This window comes from Cyprinus carpio, unplaced genomic scaffold, assembly GCF_018340385.1.
Source record: "Cyprinus carpio isolate SPL01 unplaced genomic scaffold, ASM1834038v1 S000006531, whole genome shotgun sequence".
Taxonomy (NCBI): domain Eukaryota; kingdom Metazoa; phylum Chordata; class Actinopteri; order Cypriniformes; family Cyprinidae; genus Cyprinus; species Cyprinus carpio.
Genome location: NW_024879196.1, coordinates 375,066 through 388,145, shown reverse-complemented (window position 1 = coordinate 388,145; position 13,080 = coordinate 375,066). Strand labels below are relative to the sequence as shown.

General features: G+C 38.0%; 3 non-coding genes and 3 pseudogenes across 3 annotated transcripts; 1 reads left to right on the top strand and 5 right to left on the bottom strand.

Annotated features, from left to right (window-relative positions):
* Positions 1–5,119: 5,119 nt before the first annotated feature.
* On the bottom strand, positions 5,120–5,238 carry LOC122143926 (annotated as a pseudogene).
* Positions 5,239–5,261: 23 nt separating this feature from the next.
* On the top strand, positions 5,262–7,279 carry LOC109078143 (annotated as a pseudogene).
* Positions 7,280–12,132: 4,853 nt separating this feature from the next.
* On the bottom strand, positions 12,133–12,245 carry LOC122143922 (annotated as a pseudogene).
* Positions 12,246–12,328: 83 nt separating this feature from the next.
* LOC122143925 lies at positions 12,329–12,447 on the bottom strand. The gene has a single exon (XR_006159436.1). It is a non-coding gene; the product is annotated as a 5S ribosomal RNA (ribosomal RNA).
* An 84-nt stretch (positions 12,448–12,531) lies between these two features.
* LOC122143920 lies at positions 12,532–12,650 on the bottom strand. The gene has a single exon (XR_006159434.1). It is a non-coding gene; the product is annotated as a 5S ribosomal RNA (ribosomal RNA).
* An 83-nt stretch (positions 12,651–12,733) lies between these two features.
* LOC122143924 lies at positions 12,734–12,852 on the bottom strand. The gene has a single exon (XR_006159435.1). It is a non-coding gene; the product is annotated as a 5S ribosomal RNA (ribosomal RNA).
* Positions 12,853–13,080: the final 228 nt, after the last annotated feature.

Here is a 13,080-nt window from a genome sequence, read left to right as displayed (position 1 = left end):
CACATCGACTAGACATTGACATCATCCCGCGTGACCAACCACGCCCGTAAAAAACCCGTAAACGTTTCCTCCATTTTTACCACCTTCAGCTCAAAACTGTTTCTGGCCGTGCACAACCCCGCTTCCCCGAGCCACGCACTCCCCAAGGTAAAGGGGGTCTGTTGTTGCTGCTGAGCTTCATTTATAACCAATGTTTTCAGGATGTCTCATAAGCGGGGACGCTTCAGTATAACCGTTTGAAATAATAGTGCGTCATATAACATTATCCAGAGAAAAACAAATTTTCTGAGAAAATCCCCTCTGATGTTTGTACTGGCTACTGTAATACAGGCCACCAGGGGGCACCATACCAGACTTTATCTTTTTAAGAGTTTTGCTGATTTTGACATCCGAGTTAGTGCTGGCATGCAGATGCTGGCTGCAGATAAAAGTTTTAATTAACAATTGTTGGTGATTTTTAATATCCATGTTGATAATGGGAAAAAGAGATGCATTGGGATCAGCATTTTATAGACATTCTGAAACTCCACTGTGGTTAGACATCACGTCTCAGGACCTACTCATTTGTCAAAATCATACTCTAACTCTAGATTTTTAATACTGTCACATGGAATTGATGTTGATGGTGCTGAAATTATGCAGCCAAGCGATGATCTCAGTTAATTACTTAGTTTTTGGGTGCAAACTATGGTTGAGCTTCATATACCTAAAACTGTTTGGTAAATTCTACTTTCTTATTACAAGTATGGTAGAACCATCAACTTCTCACCCACAAAAAGACTGCTTTGTAAGTAAACTTCCTGATGTATCCGAATGCCTTAGCATATTCAAAACCTCAGAACAACTTGATGATGTAACAAAAAACTAGGGACTCTCTCTTTTCTCTTTTCTAGCATTTTCACTCTCTGATGCTCTAGGGGGTTTAGGGGCCTGGAGAGGTTTTGACATCCCCCTGACTTTTGGTGCTTTTTTTTCAGTTGCTTATAAATAGATACATGGCTAAATCCCTAAAATAACACTGTAATCAGTCCCAACTGGGCTACCTAATAATATGTAAATAGCATGTATGTACATGATTGTAGTTTTTGAGAAAAACAATGTTTATGCGTGGTTAGTAAAAAAAAAAACTACAATTTTGTCACTGAAATAAGGTCATAAAACACATACAGAACATTTGTTCACAAAGGCCTGTCAAACCTGAAGCTTGTAGCCTAGAATTTTCTGCTTCAGAATGATGTGAAAATCATCTTGTGTTTCTCACCTCCCACAGAAAACAATAGAATGAATTAAAAATTCTCTCCGAAAACACTTTTTGTTTCAAAAGGGCATATGCGAGTAGGCATCAACTACCATGAATAATTTGTGTGATTCACACCTGAGAAGACAAAGACCCACATAATTAGCTGCATAATGAGCCTTTTCAGTCAGGTATGTGACCGAGGAGGGAAGAGTTACAAGAAAGAATGTGAGGACAAAATAAATGTATATATTTTTATGTGTCTGTAGTAGTTTATTTAAGAATATATTTAACTTATCCCCCCAAATAACCTTGAGATTAACTTGCGAGTGCAGTTAAACAGTTTTATTAGGAACAATCAAAGCTGAACTTTCAAAAAAACTGAATTTTTAGCATATCATTACTCCAGTCACACAATATAATACATGATATATGTATTGACCTCCCACTTTTTAAATGGTATAGTGTTATTGTTACACTTGGAGTAAGACTGGAGTAATGATGCTGAAAATTTAGCTTTGATCATAGGAGGTAAATTAAATTTTAAAATATATTCAAACAGTAGAAAGTAGTTATTTTAAATAGTAAAAATATTTTCACTGTATTACTTGCTTTAAGCAAATGCAACTTTCCTGTATCTGACCCACACGGATCAAATAAATGCAGGCTCCATGTGTCATGTTGAAATATATAAATGAAACACTCATTTCCAAATGTAATATATTGTTTATGTGCTCTGAGGAGAAATACTTTTTTTGAAGAGACTTTGAAGAGATGAGAGTGTGTGCCTCGCTTGGGTCTTAGCTGTGTTCCAGGTTCCTGAGTGGGCTGCTTATTTGCATTGGCTTGTTTTGCAACAGGTTATTCAGAGTCGGCGTCAGAGCAGATCTACTGGAGGGGCATTGGATCATCGGCGGGGGGGGGGGCACTGTCGTTTGATAATATGTTTTGACGCATTGGCAACATCATAGTAGCCCATGGAAAGTCCAGACCTAAATCTGAAGATCTATATGGATGACCAATGAACTATTTAGACTTGGGTTTTTATCTAAAAGAGGAACAGAAGACAGCGCTGAAATTTGCTGTTTTGCCGACCGGATACGGCAAGAGTCAGTTAGCTCCAATGATCTATATAGAATGACATTCTACCCTAGAATGTTAGCTCCAATGATCTATCTAACTATAAAATTGTGACGAGTGGGGCGGGGCCGAGAGCCGTGGGAACGGAGCGAGGCCAGTGGAGTGATTGGGAAATGAAGCGACACCCTGTTCCACTCACCGGTCTCGAGTCCCACAGAGGAGATCGGAAGGATGCAAATGAGGAGCGACGACAGTGAAGGACAAACAGAGGAGAGGACCAGGCCTGGGTTTTATTTTGTGTTTGGTTTTTTTGTTTTGTGCGCGGCAGTCGACCGTGAGGGGCTGTCGCGCTGTTTTATCTTTATTTGGTTATTAAAGTTTTATTTGAATGTTCGCCAGTTCCGCCTCCTTCTTCCCGTGATTATGGAGTTTTTTATTATTACAAGAATGTCATTATATAATTTTTTTATTTTATTTTTACCTGTCTTAATTACTAATACACAACAGATGACGATTGTTAATTAAAACGTTCAGAATACGATTCCATATAAGGTTAGTATAGCCTAGTTCAGCACTTTGCGAATGGACAGCGACTCAAGTAGCACGTAGTTAGCCTATTCTCGCGTTCTACGAGTTCAGTAGCCTACATTTTGGGAAACGCACGAGGAATTGCGGCTAATGTTAAAACCTTGCACGTAGAGAGCGCTTTTAAGAGCTAAGATAGGCTAGGCTACATCGTTATCGGGAAACCCGGCCCAGAACAGATAGCCTAAACAACAGACCAGGGACAGAAAATAATAATATAAAATATAATATAGGCTAAAAAAAAAAACATAAAATAGGCCTACAATAAATAGGCAATATATTTTTTTTTACTTAAATAATAAAAAAATTACGACGACAAAAATAAAACACTGAATCAGTTTGAAGCTTAAAAATACCGGCAAAAAAAAAATGTCCCCATCAGACAAAGTTTTTTCGTATAGATGTTTCTGAAAACTTAAGGCTTTTTTCTTCAGAAAACGAGTTGGACATCATCACACAAATGTCTGCGTATTAAATCTTTTGGCGGTTGTCCTGAGCTAGCATTCGCAGAAGAAGGGCCAGCTCGGCTCTCATAGACCATGGTACTGGTGGTCGTGGCCGGAGTCTCTAAGTCTGCTGACTGACGAGGCTGCGGAGGTCTAAACCATTTTCGTAAATCCATTTTTTTTTTTTTAGAAATTTTTAAAATTAGTTGCTAACAACTGTCTATAATCTAGACGGACAAACTGATCTTCAACTTGAAATGGATTTTGCGCGTGCTGCAAATCAAATGTAACAAGTTTACTCTGCGACCAATAAGCATTCACCATGACGAAGCCTAGTAACGTGCCATGAACAACCAAAATTATGCATTTTCCCTATTCTTTTTATTTTATTTTATTTAAGTTACAGTTTGAACATTTAATATTAAAATAATAACTAAAAGGGATATTTTTTTTTTGGGCCACGCCATGGCCTGTAGGAGGGGCATCAATGACCACTAGGGGGGGCACGGCCCTCGAATGCCCCACCACAGCGCCGGCGCTGAGGTTATTATTTATCTGAAATAAAAAAGTAAGCATGTTGTTTACGCAAATAAACTGCATTATTAACATTATTGTGATGGTCACTGATACTTTTAGTAATTTATAGGAAAAAAGAACACAATTACCACATAGCACATTTATTGTCAGTGATATTTACAGCTTACTTGATACACTTGTTTTATGTTTTTTTGTTTAGTTTTTTTTTTTTTTTTTTTTTTTTTACCTCAGACGATTGCAAACACCAATGACAGGGTATAACACATTAAAAATATTTACACCAGAGCTGTCTATGTTATAGAACATTAAAAAAAATAATAATTTTAGAAAAAAAAAACATCCAGGCATCTTGAAACATTGAGATGATGTAAATGAAACTTTATAATGTTTCACCTGATTATCCATTTAGTCAGGAATTATAGTCTGGAAAAAGGTCTAACTAGTAAAATGTGTACAAGTTATATGAAAAACTAATACAAGTAGATTAATAATAAAAAAGACTTACTCATGTTTACCTCTGCTGGGTCAAGCCGCTTCGTTCTTCTTTTCTGAGATAAACCAAATCTTATTCCTCTCAGCGGTCTTATTGAGGTGAATTATGTCTTATTCCTCTCAGCGCGAAGCGAACAGTAACAATTAAAAAAACGTGAAGTACAGTCTCGCTGCTTTGTTTGCTCTGATGAGGGCGGTTACCCGCCGCTAGCTTCATGTGGACGCTTATTATAACAATGGATTAGATATAATGAAGGGAGACGTGAAAGACGGACATCGCGTTGTTTTCATGTGGATTACTTTATCACAGAATATTTGTTTTTGGTAGCACTTGCTTAGTTTAAAAGTAGACATGTCAAGCTTTCTATAGATATATCTCTCATGTCTCTGTGTTGAGTATTCACTGAGTTAAAAAAAATAAAAAAATATACTCCTCAGAGAGCAAAATTGCTTCTGGGAAGTGAAGAAACTCTAACAAAAAAAAAATCAAAGAGATGCAAAAAAAAAAAAAAAAAAAAAAAAAAAATTACTCCGATAAAACCAAACAAAAAAATACAAGTTGAGCCTCTCTCACCTACTACCTACTACAAACTGCCAAGTCACTTCCTGTGTAGCTCACTAGTGCCATCTACACGCTCAGGGTGGTATGGCCGGAAGCAAGTGCTGCTGCAAAGAGTGGGCTATTTAAAGATCAGCCACCCTAATTTGCAGTGTATTAGATCTCTATTGATGAAAAAACTAAAGCTTACAGCACCTGGTATTCCCAGGCAGTCTCCCATCCAAGTACTAACCAGGCCTGACCCTGCTTAGCATCCGAGATCAGAGACGATCAGGCGCGCTCAGGGTGGTATGGCCCTAAGCGAGGGCTGCTGCAAAGAGTGGGCTATTTAAAGTTCAGCCACCCTAATAGCAGTGTATTAGATCAGTATTGACAAAAAAATAAAGCTTACAGCACCTGGGGCCTGTACCATGAAGCCGGATTATCTGGCTAGCCAGGTAAGCTTCAGTTCAGTTTGCACCAATCCTGGGTTTTAGGTACCATGAAAATGGCTTGGCTTTTAGCAGCATTCATTGCCATAGTAAGTTACACTCCACAGCTAAACTGCTCCGGCGCAGGTTATGTTCTGAGTTAGAGATCTCAAACTGAAATTGGACCAATCAGATGTGAGCAAAGAAACATTTTGGTGATGTCACATATCCCAGTGTCTGTTGTAACAGCTTCACCTTTTCTACCAAATCCTGTGGACATCTCCGCACAAATAGTTAGACGAGCACTTCGCAGAGAACAAGTTTTTAGGGACAGACAAAATCCCCTAGCTTTTCCTGATACTTACTTGTATGAAAGATACCATTTCTCCGCGGAAGGAATCTCTTATATTTGTGAACTTCTTGAGCCACACATAACAAATGTGACACGTCGAAGTCAGGCCTTTACTGTACTGCACATGGTATGTATTGCATTGCGTTTATGTTCTTATATGCGGTCGGTGATGCAGAGAACCTTGGGAAAAACATGGTTTGTCGAACCATTCACAAGGTGGTCCTCACACTTCAGGGGTACATTTATCGACCATGTCCATAAAAGAGGGCTTTTATGAAATTGCCAGTAAGATTGATAGGGTGTGATATCACATGAACAGATTTAATTTTATACATTCACTTTTTTCTTCTACCCAAAAAGCCGATTTCACTTAGAAGATACAATATACAGTACATGTTAATATTATTTTACAAACAGTGTTTTTTTAATGTTATGATAGGATTCCCTAGAGTCATAGGAGCAATAGACTGCGCACATGTTGCAATCTCCACAGCTCTTGGAGAACATGAGGCAGATTATGTCAATAGAAAATCCTTTCACAGCCTCAATGTTCAGGTAGGTGTACTACACATGCAAGATGATTTTAATTTTCAGTGAGATGAATCATTAAACATAACAATGATCTACTGTACATTTTATCTGCAGATGATTTGTGATCATGAATGCATGATCACAAGCTTGGATGCCAAATGGCCTGGCTCAGTGCATGATTCATGAATTTTCCGTGAGTCTGCATTGTGTCAGCGCTTTGAGGAAGGCAAGTTAAATTTGGAATCATACAAAACACTTTAAAGTGTTCATTTTAATTGACAAAGCAAAACTTACACAATTTTCCCCTTTTTTGTTCTGGGAAAAGGCTTTTTGATGGTCTGTTGGTAGGAGACAGAGGTTATGCATGCCAGAGATTTTTGCTAACCCCCTATCCTGACCCTCAGACAAGGCCACAAAACCGCTTCAATGTGGGCCTCAGTAAAACCAGGGTCAAGATCGAGATGACCTTTGGCATCCTAAAGGCTTGTTTCAATTGCCTTCGGCGGTTAAGGGTGTCACCAGAGCGGGCATCACATATAGTGGGTGTCACCAGAGCAGGAATCACATATAGTGGCTGCATGTGCCATTATGCACAATATAACCACTATCAGAAAGGAGCGAGTACCGCCACAAAACCAGCTTCTCCCTGATGAAATTGACCCCATCACACTTGACCACTCAGCTGGTGCAGCAGTCAGAGATGCAATCACCATACAATACCATTTTTTTTTTAATTTGGAGGCTCCTCAGCTCACAGTCCAGCTCCTTTAATGTGCAGTACAGTTCTAGGCTCATTTTGTAAAGGAAAAAAATTCCGGCTGAAAAAAATTCCACCACAAACAATTACACATTTTTGGGTAAATCAAATCACAAATGGCATGACTTAATACAGGCACAGGACTGGCTATAATTTATGTCAATAGTTTAAACCACATACCTAAGTTAAGTCCTTAATTAGATATTTCTTTAAAAAAAAAACAATTCTTTACAGTATAAAAACATATGTAAAATCCCCTCTTCCTTTTCCTGGCACACTTTACACATCGCATTTTGTTCCATCCCTATTTTGTTTAAAATAGCTTTTTGTTTCCACACACATCCCACTCATGTTCCTCCATATACACTCTTTTTCTAAATTCTGCACCCAGTATTTATTTGCAATCGGTTCTTTAAAAACACCATCTCTAAAAAAAAACAATAAAACATCTTTACAGTACAGGTCTTAAAATCATACAGTTTGTCCCCCAGTTTCACATAAATATTTTTCTCTTTTGTTTCTTTTTCCATGTTCTCTATTCTTTTTATCCATTCTTTAGGTATAGCTTCTTTAATAGATACATATTTATTATTTCATTTCTACTTCAACCTTATTTTGCCTCTTCCACTTCCACCACTACCAACATTAACTGTAAAAAAAAAAAAACCCTCCTTAAATTCGTATAAAACATCTCTCAATTTATTTACCCCTACTTGAATCCATTTCTTAAAAAATATTTCTTTGTCTTGTTTCAGAATGTTATTATTTAGGAACAGAGGTTGGTTTAAAATGTTTTCTCTCCCTTGTGGATCGTATTGAACTGTCTTTAAAAATTTTCCCCAAGCACCTAAAACTGCTCAAAACTGTCATCCAATGTTTCGTTTTCATCCATAAAATCCCATGTCCCATGTTAAAATTCCCACACTTGTTTAAAAAATATTTAAAACATTTTTCCCCATTTTGCATTTGTCTCTTCTTGTAGGTACTTTGCTATTTTTACTCTTAAACTGTTTTTTCTTTGCTCTGTCCATTAACCCTAGACCTCCCCTCTCCACCGCCCCTAAAATCGTATTATAAGCAATTCTTGGTGGTTTGCCATCCCCCTAAAAAGTCAAGAAAACATTTTTCCAACCTCTTTTCCGTCCACAAGGGGAGTTCAAATACATATAAAACATACCATAACTTTGAAACCATTAAAACATTTAAAATCAAAACCTTCCCTTTGAAATTTAAAGTTCTTAATTTCCAAAAGTTTAACATTCTTTCTATTTCTGTAACCAAGTGTTCCCACATTTCATCTCTTACTTTTTTGTCATTCTTTCCCATTAAAATCCCTAAATTCTTAATTTCGTCCACTTCTTTAAAATTAAAACAATCCGTCAAACCGTCACTCTACCCAACCTCATATACACTGTTTTGTCCTCATTAACTTTGCTCACAGATCCTTTACAATATTCGTTGACTATCTTCATTACTTCTTTTACACTTTCTTTTCCTTTTACAATTATTGTCGTATCATGTGCATATTGAAAGATTTTCCCTTCAGCTTTCTTTTCTTCGATTTCGAAATCCCTTTTATGTTTTCCTTTTCTTTTACAGCCAAACCTAATGGTTCTGAAACTAATGAGTATAATAAAGACGAAAGTGGGCACCCTTGTCTTACAGATCTTGAGATTTTAAAAGCATCTGTTAAAAAACCATTGCATTTTATTTTTGTTAAAGCCCCCTTATAGTAAACCATGATCCACTTGGTAAAATTTTCCCCAAAATTAAAACATCTTAATACATCAAATAAAAACCCGTGTTCTACCCTGTCAAAAGCTTTTTCAAAATCTAGACTAATTATGTACCCATCTTCATTTTTCTCCTTCATGTACCTTACCATGTCCCTTATACTCATTGTGATGTCTGCTATGTCTCTACCTTTTATTCCGTACACTTGATTGGTTTGAATTATGCTTGGTATTACCTCCTTTAACCTGTTTGCTAAAACCTATGCTAAAATTTTAAAATCCGTGTTTAACATTGTAATTAGGCTGTAATTTTTTTAATCTGCTTTTTCTCCTTTTCTCTTATAAAATCAATTTCATTAGGCCAATTCTTATTCCAATTCCAATTGTTAAAACCTCTTTAAAACATATATAAAACTCACTCCCTAAACCATCTATTCCTGGACTTTTCTTTTTGTTCAGTTGTTTAATTGCTCTTTCAATCTCTTCTTCTTTGATTTCCTGGTCACATTCCTCTTTATCTTCTTCGCTAATTTTTGCTTTTATGTGTTTCAATAAATTACTTTTCTCTTCCTCTTCTACACCTCTTGCACTAAAAAGATCTTCATAGAAGATCCTTACTTCTTTTAAAATATTTTTTTTGCCTTCTACAATTTCTCCATTTTCCCCCTTTATTCCCTTTATTATTTCTGCCTTCCCCCTATTTTTTTCTAGATCAAGAAAGTACTTTGTAAATTTTTCTCCTTCCACCGTATATTTGGCTTTACTTCTTAACCTTGCCCCTTCATATGGCTTTACTTCTTAACCTTGCCCCTTCATATCTTTTTCCTCTATTTCTTTCAGCTTTCCCTCCATTTCCCTTATCTTTTGTATATCTTTATGTTCTTCATTTAATTCTTTTTCGAGACTTTGCTTAATTCCTTTTTCTTTGTGTCTTTTGCATTTGCGTACGATTTTATCGAGTACTTTTTAATTAAAAACTTTACGTTTTCCCACCATATCCTCTTATCTTCTTTATACATTTCGTTTTCCTTCTCATTTTCTATAATTTCTTTTACCTCTAAAACATAGTCTTCATTTTTTTAAATCTCTGAATTTAAAATCCAAATGCCCGGCCCTCGCTGTACTCTACTAAAATCCACTTTAAAAAATAAAAACTTGTAATCGCTTAAACTGGTGTCCTCATACTCAATCTTTTCTATAAAGTTCTCTACAATTCTTGTACACAAAACAAAGTCTATTCTGGATCTGCACACAAATTGGCCCACTATTTGTCCACTTGAGGACTCTTTTTTTCTTTTCGACTCTTTCTCTCCACACATCAATCATGTTGTTTTCTTCCATCAAAGCTTCAGTTCTTTTCTTCCTGTATCTGTTTTAAAAACCATCCCTTCCACTATTTATTAAAATCTCCCATCATTAAAAAACTGTTTCTTTTCCTTCTCCTCTGCTGGCGCATGCACATTAACCAAAATGAGTTCTCTTCAATCATATTTCATTTTGACTATCATACATTTCCCAATATTATCTGTATATAAAACTTTACTCATTTTAAAAATCTCATTCTTCATTAAAATGCCACTCCTCTCCCCAGCCTTCCATCTCCATTGTTATATAAAAAGCCTCCATCCCGTCTCTTTTTAAAATCATTCATCACATCATCTCTCCAGTTTGTTTCCTGTAAAGCAATGATGTCTACTTTTTTACATTTTTTTTGTAAACACAACTTAAAACCGTTAGAAGAAAGAAAAATAAATACCTAAAAACTATTATTCTCCATCTTCTCCCTCGAGCCCTCTTAACACTTCATATCTGTTTACACTTGTCATTATCTTTTTCCTTGCATTTTCCACATTTGGTTTTACCTTTAGTGTTCTCCTTCTTATTTGTTCTCTCCCCCCTCTTTCTTTTCCCATGTTGTTCATCCTTGTTTCTTCTTCACTGTCCATTTCTTTGTTTTGATCATCCATTCCTCATCCATCTCTCTCCACGTTATCCAGAAGATTTTTAAAACTGTCTGATATTTCAGTTTCTGTCCATTGAGTGTCCTGTTCTGCTGTCTGTTCCTTATCCATATCATTCTTTTTTTCTCCTCCTCCTTCCTCTTGGTTGCCTGTTCCTCCTTCTGTTTCCTTTTGTGGTAATCCTTCATCCTCTTCTCCTTCATCAAAATCTCCTTCCTCTTCACTGTTCCCTTCATGCACCTGTCTGTCAACCCGATGTTCCATACCTCCTTCCTCTCCCTCCATCCAACACTCACACTTATTTAAAATTTGTTGACACTCCGGGCATCTGACCGCATTGCAATCCCTTGCAAAATGTCCCCTTTCTTGGCACTTGTAGCACTTGAAAGGGCATTCTTTAAGCAGATGATCTGGGCTCATGCACAGCCTACAGGTCTTCACCTGGTGGCTGTGCATCACCCTAAAGTACTGCGGCCCTTGTGCTGTTTCCAGCTTTGTGCTGTAGGTCAACGATGCCACCTCCTTGGGGAATCTTACTTTTAAGAACCTTGTTCCTTCCTCAATTTCAGTGCCCGGGTAGCATCTTCTTTTAAATTTTGATATGGGATTAACTCCCCATCCCTCCAATTTTTTAAAAATTTCTTCATCATCAAGGTAGACGGGCAGTACATGAAGGAAACAACATAATCTCTATTTTGCAGTTTCTTTATCTCACAGTTCACTCCTTTTATTAACAGTCCCTCAGTCAATTCTTCACGTTTCTTCCTTTTCCATTGTCAGTTCAAATTCCTTTCCTTGCCTTGGTCTCAGTGCCAGAATTTTTCCATTTCCACATTTGTCCGTGACCGCTTTAATAATATCCACTGCCCTCACCTCATTTACGTTCTCCACATTCACAATCTCATTTGCCTCCTTTAAGTATTTCCTTCCTCCAAACTTGTCTCTTGCATCTTGGATTTTCCTGTGTCCTGCTCATTGTCGATACTCCAGTCCAGTGTCATTTGCCATGCGTGTCTCTCCATCCAGTCCAGTGTCATTTGCCAAGCGTGTCTCTCCAGCCAGTGCAGTGTCGTTTACCATGCATGTCTCTCCAACCAGTCCAGTGTTGTTTGCCAATAATCCATCCATTGTTTAGGAAAAAAAAAAAAAAACACAAACAAAAATTAACCACCCAACAGCCAGCACTAAGCTTCTGTTAGGTGGTTTAAACACACACAAAAAAACTAAATAGTCCAAATAACAAATACACAAAAACTAAACAAAGAGAGATTTAGGAGAGCCTCCCTCTCCTTACTGCAGCCAACACACTTCCTGTGTAGTGCGACTCACTAATTCCCTCTACACGCTCAGGGTGGTATAGCCGTAAGCAAAGGCTGCTGCAAAGAGTGGGCTATTTAAAGATTAGCAACCCTAATGTACAGTATATTAGATCAGTTGTGAAGAAAGCCCTAAAACTTACAGCACCTGTTATTCGGTCTCCCATCCAAGTTCTAACCAGGCCCAACCCTGGTTAGCTTCTGAGATCACACAAGATCAGGCACGCTCAGGGTGGTATGGCCGTAAGCAAGGGCTGCTGCAAAGAGTGGGCTATTTAAAGATCAACCAACCTAATGCGCAGTGTATTAGATCAGTATTGACGAAAAACTAAAGCTTACAGCACCTGGTATTCCCAGGCGGTCTCCCATTCAAGTACTAACCAGACCCGACCCTGCTTAGCTTCCAAAATCAGATGAGACCAGGCGCGATCAGGGTGGTATGGCCGTAAGCAAGGGCTGCTGCAAAGAGTGGGCTATTTAAAGATCAGCCACCCCAATACGCAATGTATTAGATCCGTATTGACGAAAAAACTAAAGCTTACAGCACCTGGTATTCCCAGGCGGTCTCCCATCCAAGTACTAACCAGACCCGACCCTGCTTAGCTTCCAAAATCAGATGAGACCAGGCGCGATCAGGGTGGTATGGCCGTAAGCAAGGGCTGCTGCAAAGAGTGGGCTATTTAAAGATCAACCAACCTAATGCGCAGTGTATTAGATCAGTATTGACGAAAAACTAAAGCTTACAGCACCTGGTATTCCCAGGCGGTCTCCCATTCAAGTACTAACCAGACCCGACCCTGCTTAGCTTCCAAAATCAGATGAGACCAGGCGCGATCAGGGTGGTATGGCCGTAAGCAAGGGCTGCTGCAAAGAGTTGGGTATTTAAAGATCAGCAACCCTAATGTACAGTATATTAGATCAGTTGTGAAGAAAACCCTCAAGCTTACAGCAACTGGTACTCCCAGGCAGACTCCCATCCAAGTACTAACCAGGCTTGACCCTGCTTAGCTTCCGAGATCAGACACGCTCAGGGTGGTATGGCCATAAGCGAGGACTGCTGCAAAGAGTGGGCTATTTAAAGATC